Source organism: Camelus ferus, chromosome 16, assembly GCF_009834535.1.
Source record: "Camelus ferus isolate YT-003-E chromosome 16, BCGSAC_Cfer_1.0, whole genome shotgun sequence".
NCBI classification, from domain to species: Eukaryota; Metazoa; Chordata; class Mammalia; order Artiodactyla; family Camelidae; genus Camelus; species Camelus ferus.
The window spans coordinates 25,830,989-25,857,486 of NC_045711.1; positions in this window are offsets into that span (position 1 = coordinate 25,830,989).

Genomic DNA, 26,498 nt, shown 5'->3' on the forward strand with positions numbered 1-26,498 from the left:
ATGGTGACACTTAGGCTTCCTGCGATGTGACCCTGAGGGAGCGAATTATCTTCTCCAAGTCCTGATTTCTCCCTCTGTACAATTCCCTCAGAGGGCTGTCAGGTGGAAAAGGGATACTGTGTACCAAACACAGTGCCTGGCACACGGTGATACTGCAGAAGTGGCAGGAATTGTGATTCCTGGTAAGAATGGGGGTGGTGGTGACAGCAGCCAGCCTTCGGCTTTGAGGACTGTGAGATGGCCTCACTTTGTAATGGGGATGGAGGGAAGGGAGCAGAATTTAGGCAGAGAGAGGGCACATCAATCATATGCCCTGCCCAGGGAGGCCCTGGAGGTCTCGCCGAGCCCCCAGCGGGGAGGCTGCACCGCCCCGATGGGGCACTCGGAGGTCCAGGGCTGGAGGAAGCACCCTGGCCAACGGCAGCCTGCCTTTCAGCCTGTGCAGGACCCGGAGGGAGGCCCGAAGCCGTCCGCCTGCCTATACCGTCTGCATAATTTCCAGACTCTGCTGCAGTGGAAGTTTGGATCAGAGTGAGTGGGTGTGAAGAATGTCAAGCAAGATTCGATTACAATTTTTATTTTGGAAGAACCTTCATCAAAATATGTATATCTAATTAGGACAATTACAGCACAGGAACAAAAAACTGATTAAAAATCAGACACTCCATAAATTACAAGTGTTTTCCTCCAGCTGGGGCACATCTCCGGCTGCGGAGCTCCAAGGCCAATCAATGGAGCTGGCGCTTTGGGGGCGGGAGTGGGGAGATGGTGGCTCCCAGGACAGGGCGGGATTGGGGGAGGCTGCTGAGTGCAGGCTGCGTGGGGCCTGCGACCACCTGACTGTCGCCCTGGGACATGGAGGCATCTGGGTCTGCTCAGAGGCAGGAAAGTGGCCAGTGCCCCGAATGAGCAGGGTCTGGTGGGGTGTGGATGTGCTCGTACAGGGGCGTGTGCATGTGCATGGATGTGTGTGCACTTTGCTGAGCCGGAATGGCAGATCATGTATGTGCACGTGTGTACGTCAGCATGTGAACATCTGTGCAAACATCTGCATCACAGCCAGAGGATGCAGGCGCCTGCCTAAGCAGAACGCACAGAAGCATCTGGAGTCTCATGCCAGAGGCAGGCGCTGTGCAGACGGAGGGCAGGCAGGCGGCCTGCCGTATGGCCAGGGCACCGCCACCATGTGTACAGGACAGGGCGATGGGCCCAGCGTGTCACCAGGCAGGCAGAGCTGCCCTTTAAGATATCACAAGATGAGGCCAGAAAGGATGAAAACAGTGGCCTTGTACTGAGTGGCTACCATGTACCGGGCACCTTGCCAAGCCCTTGACATGCATTATCTTGTCAGACCTGTTCAGTGACACTGAGAGGTAGGTGTGTTCAGCAGAATAACACCCGCCCTTCTTCCAAGATGTTCACATCCCAATCCTTGGAACCTGTAAAGATGTCACCTTCCACGGCTAAAGGGACTTTGCAGATGTGATTATGTTAAGGATCTTGAGATGGGGAGATTACCCTGGATTACTTGGGTGGACCCTGTGTGATCACAGGGGTCCTTAACAGTGGAAGAGGAGGCATCAGAGAGACATGACAGCAGAAGAAAGGTCAGAGAGATGCAGTGCTGCTGACTTTGAAGATGGAGGAAATGGACCACGAGCCAGGGAAGGGAGAGGCTTCTAGAGACTGGAAAAGCAAGAAAAAGTCCTCTCTCCTAGAGCCTCCAGAAAAAAGGCAGCCCTGCTGATGTCTTGATTTTAGACCAGAGGCAGATGTGGGACTCCTAACCTCCAGAACTGTGTTGTTTCAAGACTGTAACTTTGTGATAATTTGTTACAGCAGCAACAGCAAACTAATACAGTAGGTAATGTGATTTTGCCATTTTATAAGTGTGGAAATTGGAGCTCAGAAACATAAAATCATTTACTCAAGCTCACCCAGCCAATTAGTGGCTGAGCCATGATTTGGGACAGTCTGACCTTAGGACCTAAGCTGGAGTCTCCCACCTGCCTGCTGGACTGCACCATCTCTCCAGAGCAATTGCAAGGGCCAGACATTTAATTTCCAGGCAAGCTTAGCGAGGTCCCTTCTTAGCTGCCAGCTCAGGGAGGATGAAATCGAGGGGCCTATTCTGGGAAGAGAACATTGAAAAGCCTGGACACGTTCCATTTAAAGCTTTCATTGAAGGCAGCTTGCATGTTTTCCCTCCAAGGAGAAGAAGGGCTTTACATCTGAGCCCAGAGCCAGCTCTGACACACAGTGCTCTTTGCATTTCCAGCCAGTCCTCTTGGAACTCGACTCTGGGCCTCGGCCACCTCGGCTCCCCTCCTCCCAGCTCAACCCAAATCCCCTTTAGTCCGCACTCCTGGGGACAGGGCTTTAGAAGCTCTCTGGGGATAGATTGCTGTGGGCTCAGAACTCACAGCCCTGGGCAGAAGGGCAGGGGTGGGATGGATGGAGGAGCCCCTGGCCCTGGACATTCACGGCCTGGCTCTGCAGCCATTGACTAGCCAGGCTGCACTGAGAGGCCTACAGCACCCGTCCAAGACGGCACTGGGAGGAGAGGGATGCAGAGGAGAGATGCTGGCTTAGGAGCCGGGCCAGCTGGGCTCCAACACTGATTCATCTGTAAGGTTGCTCAACTCAGCTCCCCCACTGGCCCTCAGTCTCCTTGTCTATAAACTGAGTACTTAAAGAACATTCTAGAGATGCCCTGTGGCTCAGACCGTCTGAGCCTGATGGCTAAGAATCCCCTCCCAGCAGACGGTGGTCCAGCACCCAGGGGCCTGTGCATGGTCCTGCCCTACTTGCATATTTTTCAGAGAAAGGTAAGGTGGAGGGCAGGGAGCACAGGGTCTGAAGATAGTCTCAGGACTGTGTCCCAGCCCCTAGGGGTGGGGTGGAGGCAACGAGGCTGGCTTTGGAGGGGATTGTCCTGAACGGCCCCAGACACGTACCCCACGTTGTGCGTTATTCCTCACCCAGAAGGATGCCCTCTCCCAGGTCTACTCTTCTGGGCTGCTTCCTCCAGCCCCAGGGATGGAGGGTGTTGTGTGGTAGGGGAGATGCTTGGTGGCAGGTGAGGCCTTTGGAAAGCTTTGTCCTCATAGTCTGTGTGTGCACTGGAAGGGGGCACACCTTGATCAGGAGTCCCTGCCCTTCTCATTCTCCATCTCTGAAAGGACGGCATCCCTTAAAACACACGTAGCCCAGTGTCATAGAATATTGGATCCAAAGGAGGTTGGGAAGGTCGGGGGTGCTTGTTAATGAAGAAACAAGAGTGAATATGATTTATCGAAGGTGACTCACTAAATAAGCAACAGGCTGGGGGGTCAGACCCTAGGCTCCTGATCTTCTAGCCTGAACATTCTTGGAAAACACATGATCAGATTTTCCACCTCCACATGTAAGCAGATTACATCTCTTATTTTTTTCAGTTATTTGCTAGAATACTCAAAATGCTCAGGATCTCCCTCTCATCGCCTCCCTCTGCCTGATTTGTCCAAGTACTCTAGGGACCTACTCACTAAGGGGTGCAGTTCTGTTCCACTGTCCCAAGAGTTGACACAGCTGTGTTCTCCTCAGTCCATTGCTGTCATTACTTCCCACCACCACATGGTGTCGCTGTTGGAGACTGGTCCTGCGCAGCTCAGTGAAGGACCTGCATCAGTGGCGGGTCCTTTACGCTCTGCCCTGCTCCAACCGGAGACATCTCTTCATCTCTGAACCTTGGAATCAGGAGTTGGAGATTTTTTTCCTTCTCTCTCAAGGCCTGGGCCTGCATGGTCTCCTCCTCAAACCTCTACTTAACTCAAAGATAGTTACAGATGATCTTACACACCACCTCACACCCCATATACAAAAGCGGTTCCATAAAAGTGAAGCAATTTAATGAATGCCTCTACTCTAAATGCCTACTCACCCCGCCCCCGAGAAACTTGTATGTCATTTCACAGGAATAGCTTTTCATTTGCAAAGTAGAATTCCCAGCCCCTCTACCTCACACCCAGAAATTTTAAATTAAATTATGATTGTATTTCTTCTTTTAAAATATTCATATACACCTTCCTGGGGTTCTTTTCTTCATATTTAAAGATCCAAAACTTTTTTAAAAAAATAGATTTTAAAAATATTTTTTAGAGCAGTTTAGGTTCACAGCAAGATGGAATGGAAAACACAGAGTTCCTGTATACATCCTTCCTTCCCTCCTCTCCCATCTATATCCGGCACCAGAGTGGTATGGTTGTTACAATCAATGAACCTGCCAAAGTACCCTTTTTCCAACAGAATCAGTAGATTTGTTCCAAGCAAGATTCTGATTGGCTGGCTTGCATCACATGGCTGTCTTTGAACCAATCTCTGACCAGCGAAATGCAATATCATGAGGGCTCAATCAATGATCACTCGTGATGTCACATGATCACATCTGTAACCAGGAGGAGGGACCACTCCAGCCACCGTGTTTAAAGACCGCCCCACCCCCACCCCCCCCGCCCCAGAATCACATGTAGCACATGATGAATTCTCCAAAGGAGCCCCAAGATGGGGCAGTACGTTAGGGAGACAAAAACATTTTCCTAAATGCCTACCCGGTGCCAGACACTGTGCTAAGTTGCAGCTTGGACCATCTATTCAGGTGACTTTTGCCTCCCAGGGCCTTCGGGGAACATCCCCATTTACCTGCAGCAGGTGGCGGCACCCTGCGCACACCGTGTTTCCCAGGGGCTTTGTCTTGAAAGGAGGTCTGCTTGTGGCACAAAGAGGTCTCCTCCTCTAGACGTGGGAGAGACTGAGGGCACGTTAAGGTCTCCCCTCCGTGGGCATCTCCCTCACTGTCTACGTTAGCCACACCTTGGCTTGAGACTCTTCCCAAGACACCTTAATTCCTGGACACTGGTGTGTGTGTGTGTGTGTGTGTGTGTGTGTGTGTTGTTGACGGTGGTGGGTGTTGGGGTTTGGGGCTCTCAGTCTTAACAGACAAGGGAGAGGCAGGGTGAGAGGGTGGCCTCTGGATCTCTGTCTCCCTTTTCTTTCTGGTGTCTGCAGCTCCCTGATTATTATTCAGGGCCCAAGCAGACGCAGCTGCGTGGTAGGGGGGAAAGCTGACAGGCAGTGACAGGTAACAGCGGCTGCTGGGGTTGGAAGTCGACCAGATCCCAGCAGGGGAGGGAAGAAAGGGCCAGGAGGAGAGAGAGGCAGCTGGGGAGGGGCAGTGCCCACCAACCCTCCCTCCAGCTCTCTTCCTTCTGTCAAGCCCAGCTCTGCTGCTCTGTCATCTCTGGTGCCCGGGACAGTCCCACAATGCCCCTTCTGGACCTTTCTCTCTGGCCCCTCCTGCCGAGCCCCCAGTGAGGCCTGAGGGAGGGAGAGGCACAATGTCTAGGGTGAAAGCTTTTGTGCCGATCATTCGCCCATTTGCTCTCAGATCCACTTTTCACATTTTCCGTGCTCTGCTCAGCGTCGCAGGGGCTGGTCATGGCTCCCGGCTGCTTTTCGCCAGTGCTATAGACTGAACGTTCATGTCACCCTCCAGTCCACATGCTGAAACTTAGCCCTCGGTGTGATGCAGCTTGGAGGTGAGGCCTTTGGGAAGTGGCTCGGTCACGAGGGTGGAGCCTTCGTGAATGGGATTAGTGCCCTTATAACGGAGACCCCAGAGAGCTCCCTCCCCCATTCCACCACGTGAGGACAGAGGAAGGACAGCTGTCTGCGAACCAGAAAGTGAGCCTTCACCAGATATTGCACCTGCCTTGATCTTGGACTTCCAGCCTCCAGACTATTGAGAAATAACTATTGTTGTTTGAGTCCGTAGCCTCTCGTGTTTTTGTTACAGCAGCGTGAGTGCACTGAGGCAGCCAACGAGGCCATGGCAGGAGATTGGAGGGCGGGAGCGAAGGAGAAGCTGGGGTATTTCTCCTCCTCCTGTCCAGCACGGCTGTGTTTTTTTGGTCACTCCTGCTCTTTTTAGATGAGCCCAGCAGCCTCCATAAGGACCCAGCTTTAACTCCTGTCCCTCCCACCTGGGGTGGTAGCAGCTTCATGCAGTTGCTAATTGCCCATTTGCCTTAGTATCCGCTTCCTGGCTTCCCAGTTGTTCCTTCACTAGTGTAACCACGTCCCTGGGGAAATCTTTCCCTTTTCGCTTCTCATAGTGGTGCCTGTTTCCTGCTTGGAGCCTGACCTGCAGCCATCTGACTGTGCCTCAGGCAAACTTGGGCTCAGACTTCCCTTCTGCCACCAGCTAGCTGTGTGAGCGTGGGCTAGTCGCTGTCCCTCTCTGGACTTCGCTTTTCCTGTCTGTAAAAGGAGAGAAGGAGCTCAGATAGCAGCCCTTGGGGAGCCCTGGGCCCTCTGCCCGGGAGATTTGGGGCTTTTCTAGGTGCTTTTCTGGGGCTCCGTGGACTTCCTGGGCGAGCAACTTTCCAACATCACTGTGTAATCTTCCAAAGCTCCCTCTACCTCACCTGGGTGGGAGAGACCTGCTCATGGGGCTTGGCCTCAAGCCCTAAAGATCATTCCGCTTATGTGCAGGACTTAATCCAGGACTGGGGTGGTAGGAACCATAGACAATTTCCAGAAGGATTTCTCCTCCACAAGGTTGGGGAAAGTGGGGGGCAAGAATGCACATTGATGAAATCCAGGTGGCCCCCACCCCCGGAACCTGCCTCTCACCTGTCTGGGTCCAGACAGCTGTCACTACGGGGAGGGGGAGGCAGCAGAGAGTAGAGAGCTGGGAGGGAGGCCGAGATCAGAGCTGAGCCAAGCCTTGTTTTGGGTTTGAAATGCCCAAGCTGTTAATTTGAGAATAATCAATGCTAATTTGCACATATCTAGTTGCCATGGCAGATTATCTATTTCCCGTCAAGATACCCTAGAAGCTCGGGCAGCTCTTCTCCATGGTTGCCCGCCTGGCCTCCCTTCCCTGCTCAAAGGTTCTGTGGGGCCAGCTCAGCCCAGGGAGACCGCAGGTCAGCCCCCACCCGCCCTGCCCTCGGAGTCCTGCTCCAGCTGCCAGTGGGCTGCAGGAACCCCAGGGCGCAGGAGGGGAGGGGAGGGGGCTGGGGGCTGGCCAACGGAGCCCGGGAGGAAGAGAATTAAGCAAAAGTGTGAATTACCCAAACCCGTGATTAACATTTCTTCCAAATCTGCATGAATATTAAAACGCAACCCACCCCAGTCCCCATACAATGAATTCTGCATGAATCTTAAGATAAATCGTTTGGATAACTTAGCGGCAGCTGTACTCCCCTGCTGCCAGCTGCCTCCCCAAATCAATTCAAAGCGAGTAAGAGGAGAGAAGGATGGGAGTGGGAGGGTCGGGACGGCCAGGAGGGAGCAGAAGGGCTGCTAGTCATTTTGGGGGCACCTGCTCAGGTGCCAGGGCCCAGTAGGGAGTGGGCCCCTCATAGCCTGGGATTCTCCCAGCTGTGGGGGCTGGAGAGGCTTGTGATGGAGTGACCGCGACACCTTGCTGAGGACACCGGCCTCGAGTTTCTGGGAGGCCAGGACTTCCCAGGGCATCTCGAGCTGCCTGCTGCATCCTTTCCCTTCTCCTAAGAGGCAAACCAGCCCAGTTAGTCCTCAGCTCTTGACGCATCCTCCTGGAGGCCGGTGGCTCTCAATCAGGGTGAATGTGTCCCCGTGATAACACTGGGCAATGGCCGGAGGTATTTTTGATTATTACAAGTGGGAAGAAAGTGCTGCCGGCCTCTGGTGGGTGAAGGCCACAGGCGACTCTAAGCACCCCCAGTGCCCAAGACATCCCCTCCGCTCCAACAGCAAAGAGTGACCTGGTGCCCAGTATCAGCAGCACCGAGGCTGAGGAGCCCGCCCCAGGGGTACCTGCCTCACCCTGGGGTCTTTGCATCCCCGTGGAGACCTCTGGTCTTCCAACCTACCCACAGGGTAGAAATGACTCACCCTGGGGTCCTGGGTGGAGGCTGGGAGTTGGGTTTGAGTTTGGGAGTGTAGCAACATCATACCATGACTACCATTTCCTAGGTGGGGTAAACAGACGGCATCAGCTAAGAGTTCCAGCAAAAGCAGGTTAATGAAGAGGCCACTGGTAGATTGGTGAGCAGAGGGGAGAAGAAAGAAAGGCTTTAGTGGGGTGGCAAGAACAGGTAGGGGGAGGTGGGGACAGCAGCCAGCATGGCCGCCACTATCAGACCAAGGGAAGCCACCTGGGGGCACCCCCGGAAACTGCTCCCAGGAGCTCAACACACAGAACAGAGCGGTTAAAGAAACCCCAAGGTACCAGCCACGTCATGAGTATGAGTGGACCAATGCAAAGTGCCTTTTGGAAAATTCTAGACTCTTTTCCAGTGGTAGAGCTAGCATTAAAACGTTAGGATTCCCCAGGAAAGGAATCTCAGAGAGAGCTTCAGGAAGCCAGTGGCATGCTGGGATTCAATTGACCAAAAATGCAGCTAAAGCACAAATTTTCAGAGGCATCTCCATTGCATAAAGGGAATTTCAACTATAATCGACGGTCAGAGGAAGCAAAAACCACCCTGGCGTGTCATGAGGAGGGACTGGTTCTCTGGCAAAGATGGGTTGGCATCTGCAGGACTCGCTGAAGGTTAGATGAGGAGGAGGGAAGGTGACTCAGGAGTGAACGTTCAGGCTTTTGGCCTGATGATGGGGGTGTACAGAGGCGGTGTCTCTGGATGTAACAGTGACAGGGACAGGGTTGGGGGGCTGGCATTCAGATTCTGTTGGATTCCAAAGCCCCTGCTCAGGGGAGTCAGCCACCTCCTTGGCCTGGGGACCCGCTCCCTTCCCCTTTCCAAAGGTCCATTTTGTGCTGCCTCCTCTCTGGCCACAGGGAGGATGATGGCGTTGGCAGAGCTGCCGGGGTACCTGAGAAGGGGTTTGGCCCAGAGAGTGTGAACGGCTCCCAGAGGGAAGTAAACCAGAGGGGCTGCCTCCTGTTTCTCAGTTTAAGCAACAACCTAACGAGAAATAGACAAACAGGAGCACTTTTCAGCTCCGTGGGGTGAGGGGGGAGTGAATTAAAATCCCATTATAAAAGCACTGCGGAGGCTGCCGCAGCCTAGTTGAAGATCATTTACACCAACATGTGCACACTGAAACCTTCCTCACTGTGACTCAGGCCGCCCAGGAAAGAATTCTGGAGTCAAATCACCGTGGTTCTGCCCCCTGCCACCTCTGAGCCGCGACCTTGGGTGAGCGGCTGAACCCTTCTTATTCTTACCTGAAACTCTCCCATGCTGGAGGCTCTCCGCCTGCCCTCCAGACATTCTCCATCCTTCTGCACCGGCTTTGCACCTGCCTCTGAGGACGCAGCCTCTGGCTTGCTAGGGGGAAAGCTCAGAGGGTAGACCAGAAAGCTCAGGACGTGTGATCCCTGGCTCCTACTCTGCTGCAGAATGGATTGGCAGTGGCTGGCAGTGGCTTTTTCCTGGTGTCACCTGTGTCTCGAGTTCTCTCTTTGCCTCCTCACCTCCAGAGGTGCAATGATTTCCCTCCCTTGCGAGGCCCTGGGTGTTTTCTCCCCATCCCGTGGCTCCCCTCAGCCTTCTCCACCTTTGTCTGTGGTCCCTCCATCACTGCTGTAGGTTGTGCCAACAGCTTCCTGCCAAGACACTGACAGTCCACTCCTCGCCATAGGACTGGAGTTGCGGTTGAAAGTGACAACCTATGGGAGGGTGTGGAGTTCAGGGCTGTGCTGTGCAGCGGTGAGGAGCCTGGCGGCCTGGGCATTTGTCCCAGCTCTGCCACTCGGGAACCAGCTGTTAAACTGTGGGCCTCTTGTTACTCTCTCTGCATCTCCATTTCTTCCTCCATAAAATGATGATGATAATGATGATGACGATGATGAAGATAAAAATCAGATCAAATGAGTGAATTCATATGAAATTTTAAAATACATTACAAGCCATTAGAAATATTAGTTATTACTTTTTATGGCTTTGTGCTTTCACAAAATGTATTTTCCTCCAGGTCACACAGAAGGTGTGATCAGCAATCAGCCTCCTTCTGTCTTTGAATAATGAGACTGTGACACTTTCTTGTGTGTTTAGAAGGCCCCTGAAGCTACCTCTGTCCTGGGGAGACCGATGCTCCCCAATTCTGATCTTAACCACCCATCCTGAGAGCTCCAGTGAGGACCTGGGAACCCAGTCACGGTGATTCCTGGTCTCCAGCAAGACTACGGCTTGCTGAAGGGTTTGTTTATTCACAAATGTGTATCAAGGGCCTTGTGCAAGCCAGGCCCCATGCTGAGCCCTGGGGATTCTGTGTTAGACTCACAAGGACTCTCCTTCTGCCTCGGATCATTCAGTTAGGGTCAGAAGCAGCCCCCTGAGCCATAGTGAACCAGCCCACGTAGGAGAGAAGGCAAGTGTCAAGGCTCTAGGGTTCTTGGCTGCTTGGGAGAGCTTGGGAGGGACTTCGAGAGAAAGCTGTGTTCTGAAGATGTCACATGCCACATCCATCTCCTTTTGTTGGACTTGGCTTTAGAGGAGAGGGAGTGCCATGATTCTGGCCAGAGGCCTTCCCTTTTCACAGAGAAATTCCATGAATTCTTACTACTGCCAACATCACCACCACCACCATCACCATCACTATCACCACCACCATCATCAACACCGAGACCCACACCACCATGATCACCATCACCATGACCACTATCACTACCAACATCACCACCACCATGACCACCACCACGACCACCATGACCACCACCACAACCACCACCATCACCACCACCATGACCACCATGACCACCACCATCACCACCACCATATCAACACCACCACCACCATGATTTCAGACTCCAAACTGCACCACGCGAGAGAACCAAGTTCTGTTGCTTTAAGCCACTAAGTGTGTGGTAATTTGTCACAGCAGCCCCAGATAACGAATTCGGGGGGTGAAGGCTAAGGGGTACAGGGTTTCTTTTCGGGGTAATGAAAACATTCTAAAATTTATCATCGTGATGGCTACACAACTCAGTGGACATACTCAAAGCCATTGAATTATACACTTGAAATGGGTGAATTATATGGTGCGTGAATGAGATCTCAATAAAATCGTTAGGAAAAAAGTGGTCAAGGGATTTGCTTCTCTTCCATCAAGATAGGGGAGAAGTCAGAACCAGAAGATGGAGTGTTTGGCTTCTCAGCCCTGGGCTGTTCCACACTGCCAAACCACTTCTTCTGGACAGCATTTCTCTCCACTGACCCGTGGCATCTGGGCCTCTGGTCCCCTGGGCCATCAGGGCCCCATTGAAGGCAATAAATTCAGGCTGTAAAAGCCTTAGTCTCGCCCCTTTCTCATGCATATTATCATCCCTTCCCCTCGTGTTTACCTTTCTCTTTTCCCCACCCTTTAGATTTCACACAGCGGCTGCTTTCCCTCCACCACCCTGTTTTGTGTGCCAGCCTCATCCCCCTTTCCCCCTTCCATCACCCCCTCCACGCTGCAAACCTCCAGGGGTGGAATCCATTTCCCATCCTTCAGATGCCAGGGGAATTGAAAGCACGGCAAATATTTCCTAGATCTAAATTACACCGACCCCCGGAAGGCTGAACTTGCAGTATAATCCACATTATGAATTGTAAATCAGACGCCATGCAAAGTACTTGCAAAAATTCAATAAAGCTCTTGCTCCCAGCACAGCAAAGCCCAGCCTAGGGAGGCAGGAGGAGGCAGCAGGGCAAGAAAGAAAGAAAGGGAGGTTGGGATGGGAGGGAGGGCAGAGGGTGGCGGGGCTGGTCCTGGCACTGCTTGGCCACGGCTCTCTTGGCCAGGAGCCAACCGTCTTCCTGTTGTAGGAGTCAAGAGATCTCTGTGGCCTTTGGGTCACATGCCCTCTAAGTGTTAAACCCACCTTGCAAATAGAATGCTGTACCTAGCAGCCTGCCTAAGGCAGGCTTCTTGTTTGGTGTAGCCTCTCAGGCTGCCCACAATGCGAGTTGTTTCCAGGTGCTTCTGCAGACCCATAGTGGGTGGCCGTCACTGATGTGTATGTAGAGGGGATGTGAAATTTATTTTCATCTCTGTATTAGAATGAAGTCACAGAATTCACTGTGGACCCACTAGTACAGCCACTCTTTAGAATGGTGAGGGGAATGCACTGACCTCTGGGTGTACCCAAGAGTTTTATTTGGAAGGGGGGTGGAAGGGCAGACGGCTCCACCCTATGGCTGGAAGAAGGTGGCATAAGATTTTTTATGTTTCAAGGATTGACAATTCCAAGCTATGGGACTAGGGGAGAAACAGGGGGCAGTCCCCTTCTAAACCAGCTGCCGGGGCTGGAGGTACACAGAGGCTCAGTTCTGGGTACTGGGAGGACCATATGTATATTTTTTCGTAGTGGTAATGTTTTATTTATTAATTCAGTTATTCATTTATTTATTTTTATTGAAGTCTAGTTAGTTTACAATGTTGTATCAATTTCTGGTGTACAGCGTGTTTCAGTCATACATATACATACGTATATTCCTTTTTATATTCTTTTTCATTATAGGTTACTACAAGATATTGAATATACATCCCTGTGCTCTACAGTAAAAACTTGTTATTTATCTATTTTACATATGGTAGTTCGTATCTGCAAATCCCAAACTCCTAATTTATCCCTTCCCATCCTCTTTCCTCCCAGTAACTATAAGTTTGTTTTCTATGAGTCTTTTTCTGTCTTGTAAATAAGTTCATTTGTGTCTTTTTTTTTTTTTATTCCACATATAAAAGATGTCATATGGTATTTTTCTTTCTCTTTCTGGCTTCCTTCACTAAGAATGATGATCTCCAGCTCCATCCATGTTGTTGCAGACGGCATTATTTTATTCTTTTTTTTATAACTGAGTAGTATTCCATTGTATATATATACCACATCTTTATCCAGTCATCTGTCAATGGACATTTAGGTTGTTTCCATGTCTGGGCTATTGTAAATAGTGTTGCTATGAACATTGGGGTGCCTGTGCCTTTTCTAATTAGAGTTCAGGAGGGCCATATTGTTTACAGTTCTGTCTCTGAAACACCAAGAATTTCAACAGTTACAAAGGCCCAAGACCAGATTATCTCAGGGGACTTCACCTCTTCCTTGGTCTTTTGGCAATTAGGTAGTACCCTCGTCAAATGTCTCACTAACTCAAGGATGGAAGGAAAGCGAGAAGATGGTGGAGATCAGGTTTCCCTGCTCGAACCTGGCTTCACATTTGCACAGATGACCCACGTGGGGCAACCCTTCATTCACATCCACTGAGGCCCACCTGCTGGGCACTGCGCCATTGCCAGGAATATAAAGGTAAAGTAAGGTCCTTCCTTGAGCAGGTCTGATGGTGATAGGTTGAGTCCTTCATCCCTGCCTCCCAGGTGTTCAGAAGACCCAAGTCCTGAGCACACACCGTACCAGCCTCTGGGAAGAGCAGACGCCGCCCCTGGTCACAGCAGGACGAGGGGGCTAGTGTGAAGAGGGCTCGAACTGCCTGTGTTGGGGCTTGAGGAGCCCCAAGTGTTCCCAGCCTGTTAATAGTCACGAGGAGGAGGATGTGGAAAGCCTTCTCTTTGGCCGCTTAGGGCTCTGCCAGGCAATTAAAAGGCAGAACTGCATGTGGCTGTAATGAGGACACCACCAATATCAGGGGCAGCCCTAGCTCTGGGTTGCATCACGTAGGACCAGCCTCATTAGTGAGGCTTGGCCAGGAAGAGCCCAGTGTGGTCTTTTTCTTGTAGGGAGATCTCTCTCTCTCTTTCCTTCTTTGCTTCCCATCCTTGAAGAATCTGAGCCTGTTATAAAAAAGTCTAGGGGCATACGTGGCTCAGCTTTTTATGGCATGTTGGAGAGGTTCATGTGGCAAGCAGCTGAGGGTGGCTCCAGTCAACATCCAGCTAGGAACTGAGACCTTCAGTCCAACCACCCTGAAAGAACTGAATCCTGCCAACAACTGCATGGGCTTGGATTGGGATCCTTCCCCAGTCGAGCCTTCAGGTAAGACCCCAGCCCCAGCCAACACCTTGACTGAAGCCTTAAGATAGGGGACCCATGAGCCATGCCTGGACTCCTGACCCCCAGAAACTGTCAGATAATAACTGTATGTGTTAAGCCACTAAGTTTTGGTATGATTTATTACCCAGTGGTTGAAAACTAATATGGCAACTTATTTAACCTTTCATATTTTACATTTCTCATCCACAAGCAGTTCTAATCCAACTACCATTCAGGGTTGCCAAGAGGATTAATTGATCAGATGCATGTAAGGAGTGTTGCGCAGTGTTGGGCGCCCAGGAAGCAGGGGATAGCAGCTTTATTATTAATTTACATCATCCTAAATAATAATGGCTGTTCTGGGCCACTGTGTTTCAGACCCTCGTGCTGGCTTGCCCTTAATTCACACACATTTACGCAGCTCACTCGCTCCTGTCCGGCCCTGTCCCAGCTGTATCTGGGAGAACACCAACAGGATCACAGAGTGTGCCTCAGTACCAACGTCTGCTTACATTTATAAAGAGCTCTACACTTTGCAAAGCTCACTAACACTGCACTCATTTGACAAGCAAAGTGGGAATCAGGGCCTTGAACAATTTTTTTATTTGGAGTATATCTTCAGAAGAAACAGAACCCATTTTCCTACTTTGGGACACCCCAGCCAGGTACCTGCCTTGCCTGGATCTTAAACAATCACTGAATAGTGCAGCTGGAAGGGGCCCTTTTCCTTTTTTTTTTTTTTTTTTTAAATCAATTCTTTTAAATCAATTAAAATTCTTGTAAGTTAAAAGTAACCATTTTAGTGGCAAGGGTATAGCTCAGTGGTAGACTGCCTGCTTAGCAAGCATGAGGTCCTGGGTTCAATCCCCAGTACCTCCATTAAAAAACTAAAAAGGAAATCATTTAAAAGTGTACAATGCAGTGAGTGGCATTTAGCACATTCACAATGTTGTGCAGTCATCACCTCTACCTAGTTTCCCAAAACGAAGCCCCACACCCAGTAGCAGTCACCCCCTATTCTCCATGCCCCACCCCTAATCTGCTTTCTGTCTCTATGGATTTGCCTATTCTGGATATTTCATATAAACAGAATCAATATGTGAGCTTTTGTGTCTGGCTTCTTTCACTGAGCACACGTTTTTGAGGATCATGCATGTTGTGGCACCTGTCAGTGCTTCATCCTTGTTTATGGCTGAGTAATATTCTACTGTGTGGATGTAACACATTTTGCTTATGGAAGGACTCTTTCAAGAGAAGGACTCTGAGGGCTGGTCCAGGTTAGACGAGTGAAGGCAGAGTCAGGGCCGGGATGAGGAGGTGACAGGGCACTGGTGGGCTGTTGTTCACTTATATTTGGGGCCTCCTCCTGGGCCCACTGCTAGGTCACATTTACCCTTTGTGGTTAGATAAGGCCAGTGGCCTGGGGGCAGAAGTGATGTCAGACACTTCCAGGGCTGGCCCCTAAAATCTCCCCAACAATCCTTCACCCTCTATCCCTTGGCTCATTGTCCAGCCAGATGTGAATGGTCCAGTGGAGGGCCTGGGCCTGGGGGTCAGGGGGCCATGAGCTGGAAGGAGCCTGAAGCCTAGGTGATGTGTAGGGCAGAATCCATCTGCCTGGGAGGAGTAAGCCATAAACCTTTGTTATGGTAAGTTGCTGATATACTTTTAAAAAATCTGCTCACTGGTTTTCAGCCTGGGGTGGTTTTGCCTCCCAGGGGACATTTGGCATGTCTGAAGATCGTTCTGATCGTTACTGGGGGATGCTACTTGGGGGTGCTACTGGCATCTAGCGGGTGGAGACCAAGGATGCAGCTAAACATCCTACAACGCACAGGACAGGAGCTCAACAACAAAGAAACCCAAAATGTCAGGGGTGCCATGCCGACCCTCAGATCCTGCCCCTGCCTCACCCCTGCTCTGGCCTCTCTCCCTGTCTCTTCTCCCATCACTGAACTTGCTGCCAGGGTCCATCTCATCTCAGTGTCTCCCCATGACCCCAGAGCTGCTCTCTGCTGCCCCCATCCAGCACAGCCTTCCTGGACTTTGGACAGAGTGGCCATACTGAGGCCAGGTTCTGGATCCTTCCAACCTACATCACAGTCTCCTTGAGTCTTCTCCAGCTCCTTGGACCCACTGTCACCTTATCAGGCATCCCAAAGCTTGTTGAATCTGTCCAGAAGGCCCTCTCCAGTTCACAGCTCCTCTGGCTTCTCCTGGTCCCCAAAATGACAGTGTCTGCCACATTTAGTCCCAGCCACTCCCAGCAGGACGCTGCCCAAGAAATATGTCATCGAAGCTCCAGCTTCTGCAATATACTGACAACAGCTGATCCAATTTTTCCTAATTAGTACCTTTAATTATTAGTAACATTTTACTTAAGTAGAATTAATTACCCCATCACCAGCTCTGGCCAACTACATCTTCTCACCATGATTTCCTATTGATATTCCTCTGCTGAGGCCATATCCTCCCTCACCGAGGGAGTGGGGCTGTTGGCAAAGCCTCCTGGGAATGAAGTCTGCCACTTCGTGCACCTGTTGGGAACGCCAGCCAAGCCATCAAATCAAGCCAGAAATTGCAGGTGGGTGTGGCTGAGCCCCAGGTGGGGAGACAGGGGCCGCGGCCCAAAGTGATTAGCATCTTTATTCCTCTGTGCTGAATCTAACCCCTGGAAAGTTCCTTTTCTGCATGTGGCTGGGAGGTTCTGGAACTGATGTTCAGCCCGGGGAGGAGCAGAGGAGGCAGATAGTGGAGTTCATCCTGCTTTTCTGAGCTGCCTGTCTCAAGGTGGTGGGGGAAGAGACGGAAGGGGTGGAAGCACTGGCCCCCAGCCCAGCCAGCATGTCTGGATTTTTCCAGGAGCTCTTGCGTTTAGATTCAGACTACCCACAGCTTCGTGGGGAACAAGAAAAAGAGGAGCTGTCCAGATACCATATCAACTTGCACGTGCTTCTAAGAGTACAGTTGAAGGGGCCTCTGATTGCTGCCTGAGCCAGCCAGTCAGGCCAATTGTTTAAACCAGAGTTCTCAAATATTCCACAGCACCTGAGCCCCCGGAGATGCTCTGGGGTTAAACAAGGGCAGATGTGGAGCTGCCGAGGAAGTTTGGGGAAATACTGCCTCTTATGCCCACCACTTAGAGTCACACCATGAGGAGCCCAAGCCTGTGGATTCCAGCATTCTCATCTTGTCCCGTCACCCAAGAATTCTTGACCTCGGGCAGGTCACTGACTCTCTCTGTGTCTTGATTTGCTCGGCTGTATAATGGGGATTGCAGCAGAACCTACCGTGAGGCTGAAATGAGTCAAAACAAGAGCAGTGCTGAGAGCACCGGGTTGCAGTCAACGCGGGCAATCATCGTCACCACCACTGTCATCACCGTAGTCATCGTCATTGTCTTCATTGTCATTTTCATCATCATCATCACTGTCATCATCATCGTCATCATGATAAATGATGTGAGAAACCCTGAAGCTAAATAATGTTTCATAGGCATTCAGAACTCCTGTTCCTTGGGACTCACTTTAGAAAACACTGGTCTAAACGTTCTAGGGCTTTGTTTCCCTGGGAGATGTCCGAAGACAACCCATAATTCAGGGTGCAAGGGCATTCCAGGGCTCGGCACCTGACCCTTCTCCTTGGTCAGTTCTTCAGCAATTGGGTCACGATGGGCTAAGATGCCCCTTGAGTTTTGGAGCTGTTTTCTCCGGGTTCTCTAGCCTTTGCTTTGTGTCAGTGTCAACGTGATAAAGTGCTTCCCACAGTCAGGGGTTGAATATCCATTGCGGTGTTCTCTCGGTTCCAGCTTTGTTAGTCTCCAAAACGCTCATCTGCTCCATGCTGATACGGAGATCCACGGAGAGTTATGGGTCATCAATTTGATTCTATGTCCAGGGCTGAGCAAACAGTGGATGCATAATTAATAGCGCTGACTGAGCAGAGCAGAAGCCAAGAGATCTCTAGTCCTGGCTGGATCAGTACTTATCATCTGCAGTAAAGGGCATGACGGAGTGGAAGGGGCCCTGAATTTGGACTCAGGAAACCAAGGTTCAAATCCTAGCTGATTAGCAGCATGAAGTTGGATGAGTCTCAACCTTCCTGATCCCATCTGGAAAATGGGAATACCACATGGTTGTACTGAAGATCAGAGCAGATGCTACAGGAGAAAGTGCCTTGTCCTGGGGAAAAAGCCATGAGGCTGCCTTGGCAATGCCTTCCCTTCCCTCCTCCGTCCCCTGCCATCGCCCCAACTGGGACAGGCACGGTGTGCAGGACCGAAGCCCGAGCAGTCGCAGCAACGTCAGAAACGAGCATTATTATGTGCTGTGACAATATTTGATGAATTCATATGCGCCTAGGGGAGCAGGCTAAGTAGGTGAATAAAGCACGAATATTCTCTGTGACAATCAATATTCTTTCAATTGAACCATCTCTGCAGATCTGACATTTTGATTTTTCTTTTTTTGGACACATTAACCAGATTTATGCTTCCGTACAGTGGCAACAGCCGGGAGGAGAGGTGGTGGCAGCATTCACAGCCTGGGTGTGCCAGTGCTTCAGGGGGCCCCTGGCTCGGCTGATGGGAGCAGGTCCGCTTACACCCCACCTCTCCGCTCAGCTGGCCCCTGCAGCTTAGTGCCGGGAGGCTCCACCTGCCTGTGGTTCTTTCAGCTCCAGGAACAGGGCTGCAAAAGGAGCAGCTTGGGAACCCTCCAGCCCTGGAGCTCTGCCTGGCCCAGGCTCCCAGGACAGCAGCCCCCTCTGCTCTGAACAGGAGGAGGGGCCAGATGACTTCTCGAGGGTCCTCCTGGGGTCCCGGGTGAAGCCAACACGTTCTGATCCCTGCCTGGGTTCAGCTGCTGCCCCCTTGCCGTTTGCTAACAGATGGTGGCAAGTGCAGGACTTTGGGCAAAGTTCGTGACATTTTTGGTTCAGTTTATCCAGTTGCCAAATAGAGTTGACAATAAAATGAACTCGTACTGAGGACTTTGGGTGCCAGGCAGTCTTTTCAGAGCTTTAGATGGATTGATGTACCTAATCTTCACAATAACCCAGCAGGTTGGTACAATAATAGCCCCATTTGCAGGTGAGGAAACGGAAAGACACAGCTATGCATTTTAGGCAGGTGAGGGGTTTAAACTCAAGCTTGTCACTTAATAGCTGTATCAGTCAAGACTCTTGGTGGAAAAAAGTATAACTCAAAGGCACTTAAGCAAAAAAAAAAAAAGTGACAGGGGATTGGCTTTGGTAGCTCAAAATGATACTGGGGTTGCTCAAAGAATCTGAGGGGGGAGGGGCTCTAGAACCTTCTAGAATCTTCCAGAAGCTCCAGCTCTTCAGGGATTGGAACGGGTCCTCAGCCCCATCTGCAATCTCGTTCTCTGTCATAGCCCATCATTATATTTACCGCTGCTTTCCTGTCCAGGTTGCTTTATGAGGCAGGAGCACACAGAGCTTCAAGCAATGACTCTGGAATCTGACGGTCTGTGTTTGCATCTGGCTTTGCAGCTTACCAGCAGCAAGACTTTGGGCAAGGTCTTTAGCGCCCACGAACTTCTCTTTCTCATCTGTAAAACAGCTTGACAATAGAACCTTCCTCATAAATTTGTCATGAGAATTAAATGACGTAAAACATACAAAGTGTGTGAAGCAGTGCCTGGCATGTGATAAATGCTCAGTAAAATCAGGACTCAGCATCCTCTTTCAGACTCTTTCCTTCGGCAGCTTAGTTTGACCACATCAGTGGAGATGATCATTTCTTTCTCCCTGAGGCTATGAGCCAACACCACCCCCCTCCTCCAAGAAGGATTCTGGTGGGGAGAGGTAATTATTTATTTATTCATTCTTGGAGAAGGTCCTGGGTTCAATCTCATGCATTTGAAGTACGTGCTCTACCACTTGAGCTATACCCTCCCCGCCCCCAGGAAGGATTCTGGTCTCTCTTTCCTTATATTAACTGTAACTGCTATTGCCAGGCAGAGTGAGATACTAAGATTGTCTAGACCTGGTTCAAGTCCATGTCCTCATGAGGAAGTCTGGAATAAGCCCAAAAAGATCACTGGGTGTCGCTGCTGAAAACGACACCCTGTTAAGAGCGCACCCTCGCAGGTCGGCTGAGTCTAGCCTCTCAGGGCCTTTGCACTGTGTTATGGTCCTGTAAGCTGTAGATAACTGATAGCAATGCAAAATAACTCTTGTCTATAGACATGCAAATAAATTCTGTCCAGTGCATCAACTGATTTCTCTCTTCCTTAAGGAAAGGGCCAGTTTCAGTCTATTTGTAAATTCATCTCCATTTTGCTTTCCTCCCTATAAATTTATGCTTTTTAGACCTCTCCTTTGGGTTAGTTGGAACATCTGCCTGCTTCTCTCACTAATATTAAGCCAAATAAAATCTTTAATGCATGTTAAAGTAGGAGTCATGGTCTTGCCCTTTTGGGGAAAATTAACCTTTAACCCTCCCGATAGTGGGAAAATTCCTAAGCAGACTGAAAAATAGTTACCAACGAGCCAGTCTCCTAGTGGTATGACATTAATCCAACTGTTTTCTCTCTAGGTCTCAGTTTTCTCATCTGAAAAATGGGAGTAACATTACATATCCAAGAGGATGCAGTGAGAATTTCTAAGACATGTATGGAAAACATCCAGCCTCCACCTGGGCACATAGGAGATGCTCGATAAAAGGGAGATGTTGCGGGGAAGGTCCCAGGATTGTTGTTTCTACAGTTGGTCCTGGTCATTTGGAACAGCAGCCAATGGAATCACAGGTGTTGAAATGTAAGGAGGAGGATAAGGGACAGGGTGCGTTCTCTAAGGCTCCTGGGGCTGGACCACTCCTGCCTGAGCAGAGCTGCACCTTACCTCCCTGTGCAGCAGGGACCTCAGCAGATGTCAACAGGCACATCCCATCGAAACTGCACTCAGCGTGGGAAAAAGCTGCAAACGTGGTTGTTTCAGTGCAGTGAGCAGTACATGGATGTGGACTTGGTTTGCACTTGTCGGGTTGAAGGAGGGGGATGCTCAGGGAGGCAGCAGAAAAGCGATGGAATGCAAGAGAGGTTCTTGTTTGCAGGAGATGCGTGCGGGAGGCAGTGTTTCACCAGCAGGTGTGACTATCTCGTTCTTGGTGCAACCTCTTCCATCCCGCAACTATCGGCTGGCCCCTGAATTAGCCATCCACTCTGTGGCCTCTTGGATCGCTTGAATCTGTTCCTCAGCCAGGAACAACCTTAGGTGCACTCATCAAAGGGAGTCTGTCTTGCTAAGAGGAAGACCACCCTGCGTGCCAGGGGGCGGAGGGCTACCCCAGCCCTCTGTACGTAACATGCGGTCCAGTAGCTTTTATTTGGAACCCCATTCCTAGCTCCCCTCTCCCTGGCTTTGACCCGAGGACGAGCTGTAACGGTCTGAAAAGTATCACTGTGACTTTCCCCTGTGTGCTCTGATGGCACCGTGCCCCTGCCCTCCTACAGTTTGGGTGCCACCACATCCCAATCGACCGGGCAGCCCAGCATGCTGGGCTGAAAGAGACCCGAATGCTTCCTTCTCTAAGTCATCCTCAGCTTACACTTGTTCCAGGATGGGTCACTGGGAAGCCAGCTAGAGGGAAGGGGAGTCACCCTGGCCAGTTGAGGAGGGATGGGTGAGGGTGGCAGATGATTGTGTAGAGAGTCTGGGGTTGGGGACCAGTGGTGCTGCTGTTCCTCAGTGTGTGGGGGAAGGCTTCGCGTCTTGACCGACAGGAGAGAACCAGATGGTCACCTACTGCAGGTGCGGATGACAAATCATGGCCAGGCAAACCGATCGTGGACTTTACCAAGCCAGACGTATGACCAAGGAGATCCCCAGAGGCAGGGGTGGCTGTCCCTCCTGGCTGGATGGTGCAAATTTCCAGGTCTGCATTTACCCGAGGCATCCAAGCAGGCTCTGACTTAACCAAACCCAAGTTACTGGATCTGGATCTGATGGGCTTACAATAAAGGACTTCCCCACCCCACCCCCTTTATCCCTGCTTCCTCGCTGGTGGGAGCTGGTGGAGATGGAGTGCATCTCTTACAAATAAAGCAGCGGTGTGAGTGATTTTGCAGCCCTCTCTGTGTGACCAGATTCTCCTCTTCCTCCTCCCTTGTGTTCTTTCTTTGCTCACCTGGACTGGCCAGAAACACAGCCTCTTCCCACGTCCCCAAGGCAACCGCTCTGTGTGAGCCAGGACTCCTGAACCCATGGCAACCTGCCAGCTGCTGCTCCTAGAAGCTGTTCCTCAGCAATGCTGCGCCCTTGGCCAGGCTGCACGACCTCTCAGCAGGGTACCAGGCTCCAGGTACACTTTCTTCTTCTGGAAAAAGGCAGTAAGACAGTCCCCACAGCCTTCCACTCCCCCCTCCTAGGTAGATCTCATGTTGGCTTCATGGGGGCCTCTTGGGGACGTAACGATTCTGTTGGGCCTTGGAAGTAAAGGAGGATTTTGATTAATCTTTGTGGAGGACTCCTTCTGTCTTTATTTTTTTCTTTACAATGACCATCAAGTCTCGCTTAGGGGTCCCCCTTTCCTCATCCCCTTTGCCTTTCTTTGTAACCTGAGTTTTGGACAGACATCTATATCTCTGTCTGTCTATCCATATATTTACCTGCTCACCCACCCATCCAACCATCCAACCCACCTCCCCAGCTACCCTCTCACCCATCCACCCACTCTTTCTATCTATCTATCTATCTATCTATCTATCTATCTATCTAATCTATCATCTTCTTTTGCTTCCCCCAACTTCCCTGATAGAGGCTAGAGCACCCCAAAGGAATTTCAGCAAAAAGTAAAGAAAATAAATAAAACGTAAATTTTCCTCCCCAAACCACAATGCATAACACAATCAGTCTTCTAAAATTCTAAGCATGTGCCTGATTCCCCAAAGCTAAGGCTCTCACTCTTGGTGTGATGTGGTGGGTAAGGACACAGACTCGAGAGTTACACCTCCTGGGCTCAAATCTCAGCTCTGCTGTTGACCCCATGACCCTGGGCAAATTTCTCAGTGTCCCTCTGCCTCAGTGTTTGTTCTGTAAAATGGGGATACCAAGAGTAACCATCTCATAGGACAGTTGGGAGAATGAAATCAGTTATCGAATGTGTGCAAAGAATTTAACCAGGGCTTGGGACAGAGTCAGTGATGTGGCAGATTAGAGAGGTCCAGCAGTCACATCTTTCAGGTTGTATCTGCCCATGTCCTTGGTCTGCTCGTGAAGAAATTTCTGTAGACAAGGAGACGATGTCAACATGTTTACAGACTGCTTTGAATTGCTGGGCATCCCAGATGCTGTTTCAGCATTTCCCACAATAGCAGGCCTTGAAATCAGTGTCCCAATCAGGTAGAAGGCTGCCTGTGGCCAGTGATTGCTGGAAGAGAGCCTGTCTGTGATATCCTTGTGCATCACTAACCCCTGCAGAGAGGATGGGAATTGGTTTGACTCAAAAAGACTGAGCTGCAACAGGAGAGACTAAAGTCAGACATCTTGAAGGACTTCCAGGCTGTTAGGAGCCTTAATAATTTTTCTGAGCGACAAAAAGATGTAGACAGAGGGCAATCCTCCCTGGACGCAGGGGTCATACAAATGTCTACTCTGAGTTTTCTGTAGCAGCTGGACTTGGTCTTCAACAGATTAACCTTGCAGACATTCATGACCTGTTGCAGCCCAGACACAAACAGAGCCCTCATCAAATACCACTTTGCTCTCTGTCTTAGCAAGAAGGAAAAAAATAAACAAGTGGAGGGAAGAGATGTCATGTTTTTCTAACAGAACGAGGGAAGGAGTGGGGAAAAAACAATTTCTGCTCAGCATTTCCGAGCCGCTGTCACAGCCATCCCCCCTCAAAGCAACGAGGACCGCAAAGCCAAGTTCGATAAAGATGAAGAACAGTGTGTCTGGGCTTCTCCGGAATGCGCCGGTCGTCCCCAGTGAGGCCTGGAGGGAAGAGAGAGATGAAGGGCTTTTGGAAATCGGCCACCTTTTGGAGACGGTGGACGCTTCTGGCTCTGGAAATTGAAAACCGGCAGCACAGCCGATGAAGGCTGTCGTGGGCTGAGCCTCAGAGGCGCCCCAGAAGCCGGGGTTGTGACAGGAGTCAATCAGCGCTGACAGCCTCCAGGTTCAGCTGCCGTGGCTTCCCAACCTCTCGTAGCCTTGACTGCAACCGGCCTTGGACTGGCAGGTGGGAGGGAGAGCTTTTGGGATTCGAGAGAGGGGGGCAGGCAGGAGGTTGGGAGCCTGTTTTTTTGGGGAGCATTTGGCTCCTGGCCCGGTTCTGCCCTGAAGCAGCTCTTTGACTGCGCTGGTCACGGCCCCTCTGTGAGCCTCGGTCTCCTTGTCTGTAACTGGCAGGGCGTGGGCTAGACCAGGAGTTCTCCGTGCTGGCGGGGCTGGGCCGGAGCACTGCTCACAAGCTGGGCTGAGAACCACGGGCCTGCAGGCTGCACAGCTGGACTTTGGTCCCCAACAATCTCTAAAGACTCTCTCTTTTAAAAGGAGAAAACCTGGTCTCTCCACCAGGAACAGGCAGGGACACTTTGAATCCTTGTAACTGGGGTCACACCAGGGCGCTTGGACCGCCGTGGGGAGGGAGGGCCGCACAGGATTCTGCAGCGGCCGGGGGGCGGGGGGGGCCCTGGTGAGTCGACGGTGGCTCCAGCTCAGGGGTCTGTGCGGTCAGCCTTGAGCCAGATTGCCTAGCTTCCCAGTGATGGGACTTCTTCAGATTTGCTTTCTCATCTGTGAGTTGCTGATGCTAACCCTACCTGCCTCACAGGTGAGGGGCAAAGATGAAACAGGGAATTCAGGGCAGTGACTGGTGCATGGAAATAAAGCGCAACATCCTTATTATTGCTTCCTTTTTTTTTTTTTTTTTTTAATCGCTAGTTGCTCTTCAGTTAGTTGTGCTCTAGGTGTGTCTGTGAGAGGCGGTGAGCTCCAGCTCTTTACTTCGCCATCCTGGCTGCCAGGCTGAAGTCTGTTATTGGCTCCCTGGTTGGACTGCATACTCCACGAGGGAAGGGGTGGTGTGTACGGAGTGGGGCTGGCACACCTGGAAACCAACTGAAGACCCGGCACGGGGCAGGCTGTCCTCACACGTTGGTGAATGTATGAATGGATGGGAATAAAGGAGAAAGGGAGGAAGGGAAACAGAGAGCGAGAACACGTGACTTCCAGGACCTGACCAGTGGCAGAATGTGTCCATCTGCTTTGAGGTGGCCCCTCCGGGGATATCACCCCAACAGAACAAGCCTGGTACCCAAGCCACAGTGAAAGGAGAGAAGAGACGGGGAGCCCACTCCCGACAGCTTCTAAAACCGAGCCAAGTCCCTGCTCCCCCTCTGTCAGCGAAACTCAACATGAAACTCCATCAGCGCCCCAGGAACCAGTGTTAGAATTCGGCTACTTTTCAAAACCAGACAAAGACAACCTTTTTTTAAACTTGTTATTTCTTTCTTTCGCTGTCACATCAAAGCTATTTTATTGGTATATGTTCAAGAAATGTTTTTTTAATCTCTCAAATTATAGCTTCTTTGTATGTTCTTGTCATTGTAAATTACATTGAATCCCTGAGCCTTTTTTTTTTTTAATTTGCCGACGTCAATTAAAAATGCCCCCCAGCCCAGGGGCCTCTGCTGTGTTCTACCTGCATGCTTACACCTCTGCGGGTGTCTTACTCCCGCCTCTGTCTCTCCCCAAATCTGGCTTCCTGTAACCTGCAGAGGCATCACCCTCATTCCGCTCCTTGTACTGGGGATAGCTGTGACACTTCCACCACAGCTGCGGGATGGGCGGGCCCCCCTAAACAAACCCAAATCATCGGTTTTCCCCAGGAGAAGTTTGAGTCAGTCCTGAGGCCAGGGGCTCGCGCAGCCCGGGCACAGCTCTGGGCTCGGTGGTCCCGGCTTCCTCCGCCTGCAGGCAGCGCTGACTGCCTGGCACCCCCGGTCCCTCTTGTTGTATCACCCAGCCTCCCCAGCTAATGACTCATCTGTACACGGCCATTTGTTTGTGCTGGTTTCAGACAGACTAATGCTCTTAATGGCACATAATCATTTTTCAGAAGTCATTTGATGCCACTAATCATCTCGGTAACACGCGGCGACGGAACGCGTAATGACATCCGGAACAGGACAAATGGTAGTGCGGTTCCTGCTTTCCCCTACTAATCCATACTTCACCACGGGCCCGGCTGCTAATGACACTGAGCGCTGTTAATAAACAACTACCTTAAGGGTTTATCCCCCCCTCGGGGGTTTGGAAGGGCAGTGGGGCATCTGTTAAAAATAATTCCTGATGGACGTGCCGGCGGGCAGGCGTGAGAGGAGGAAAGGGGATAGGCCTCTAGCAAGCCCTGCGCTCCCGTGGGCGCAAAGGCCCGGCTCAGACTTGCTTTGCTCGGCGGGGATGTGATCGTCCAGTGGGAAGACCCGCAGGGAGGCGCTGAGGGTCCGCAAGGTGGTGAAAGCAACACAAGTGGGTGACAATTCCTGCCCAGGAGGTCTGAAGTGGGTTC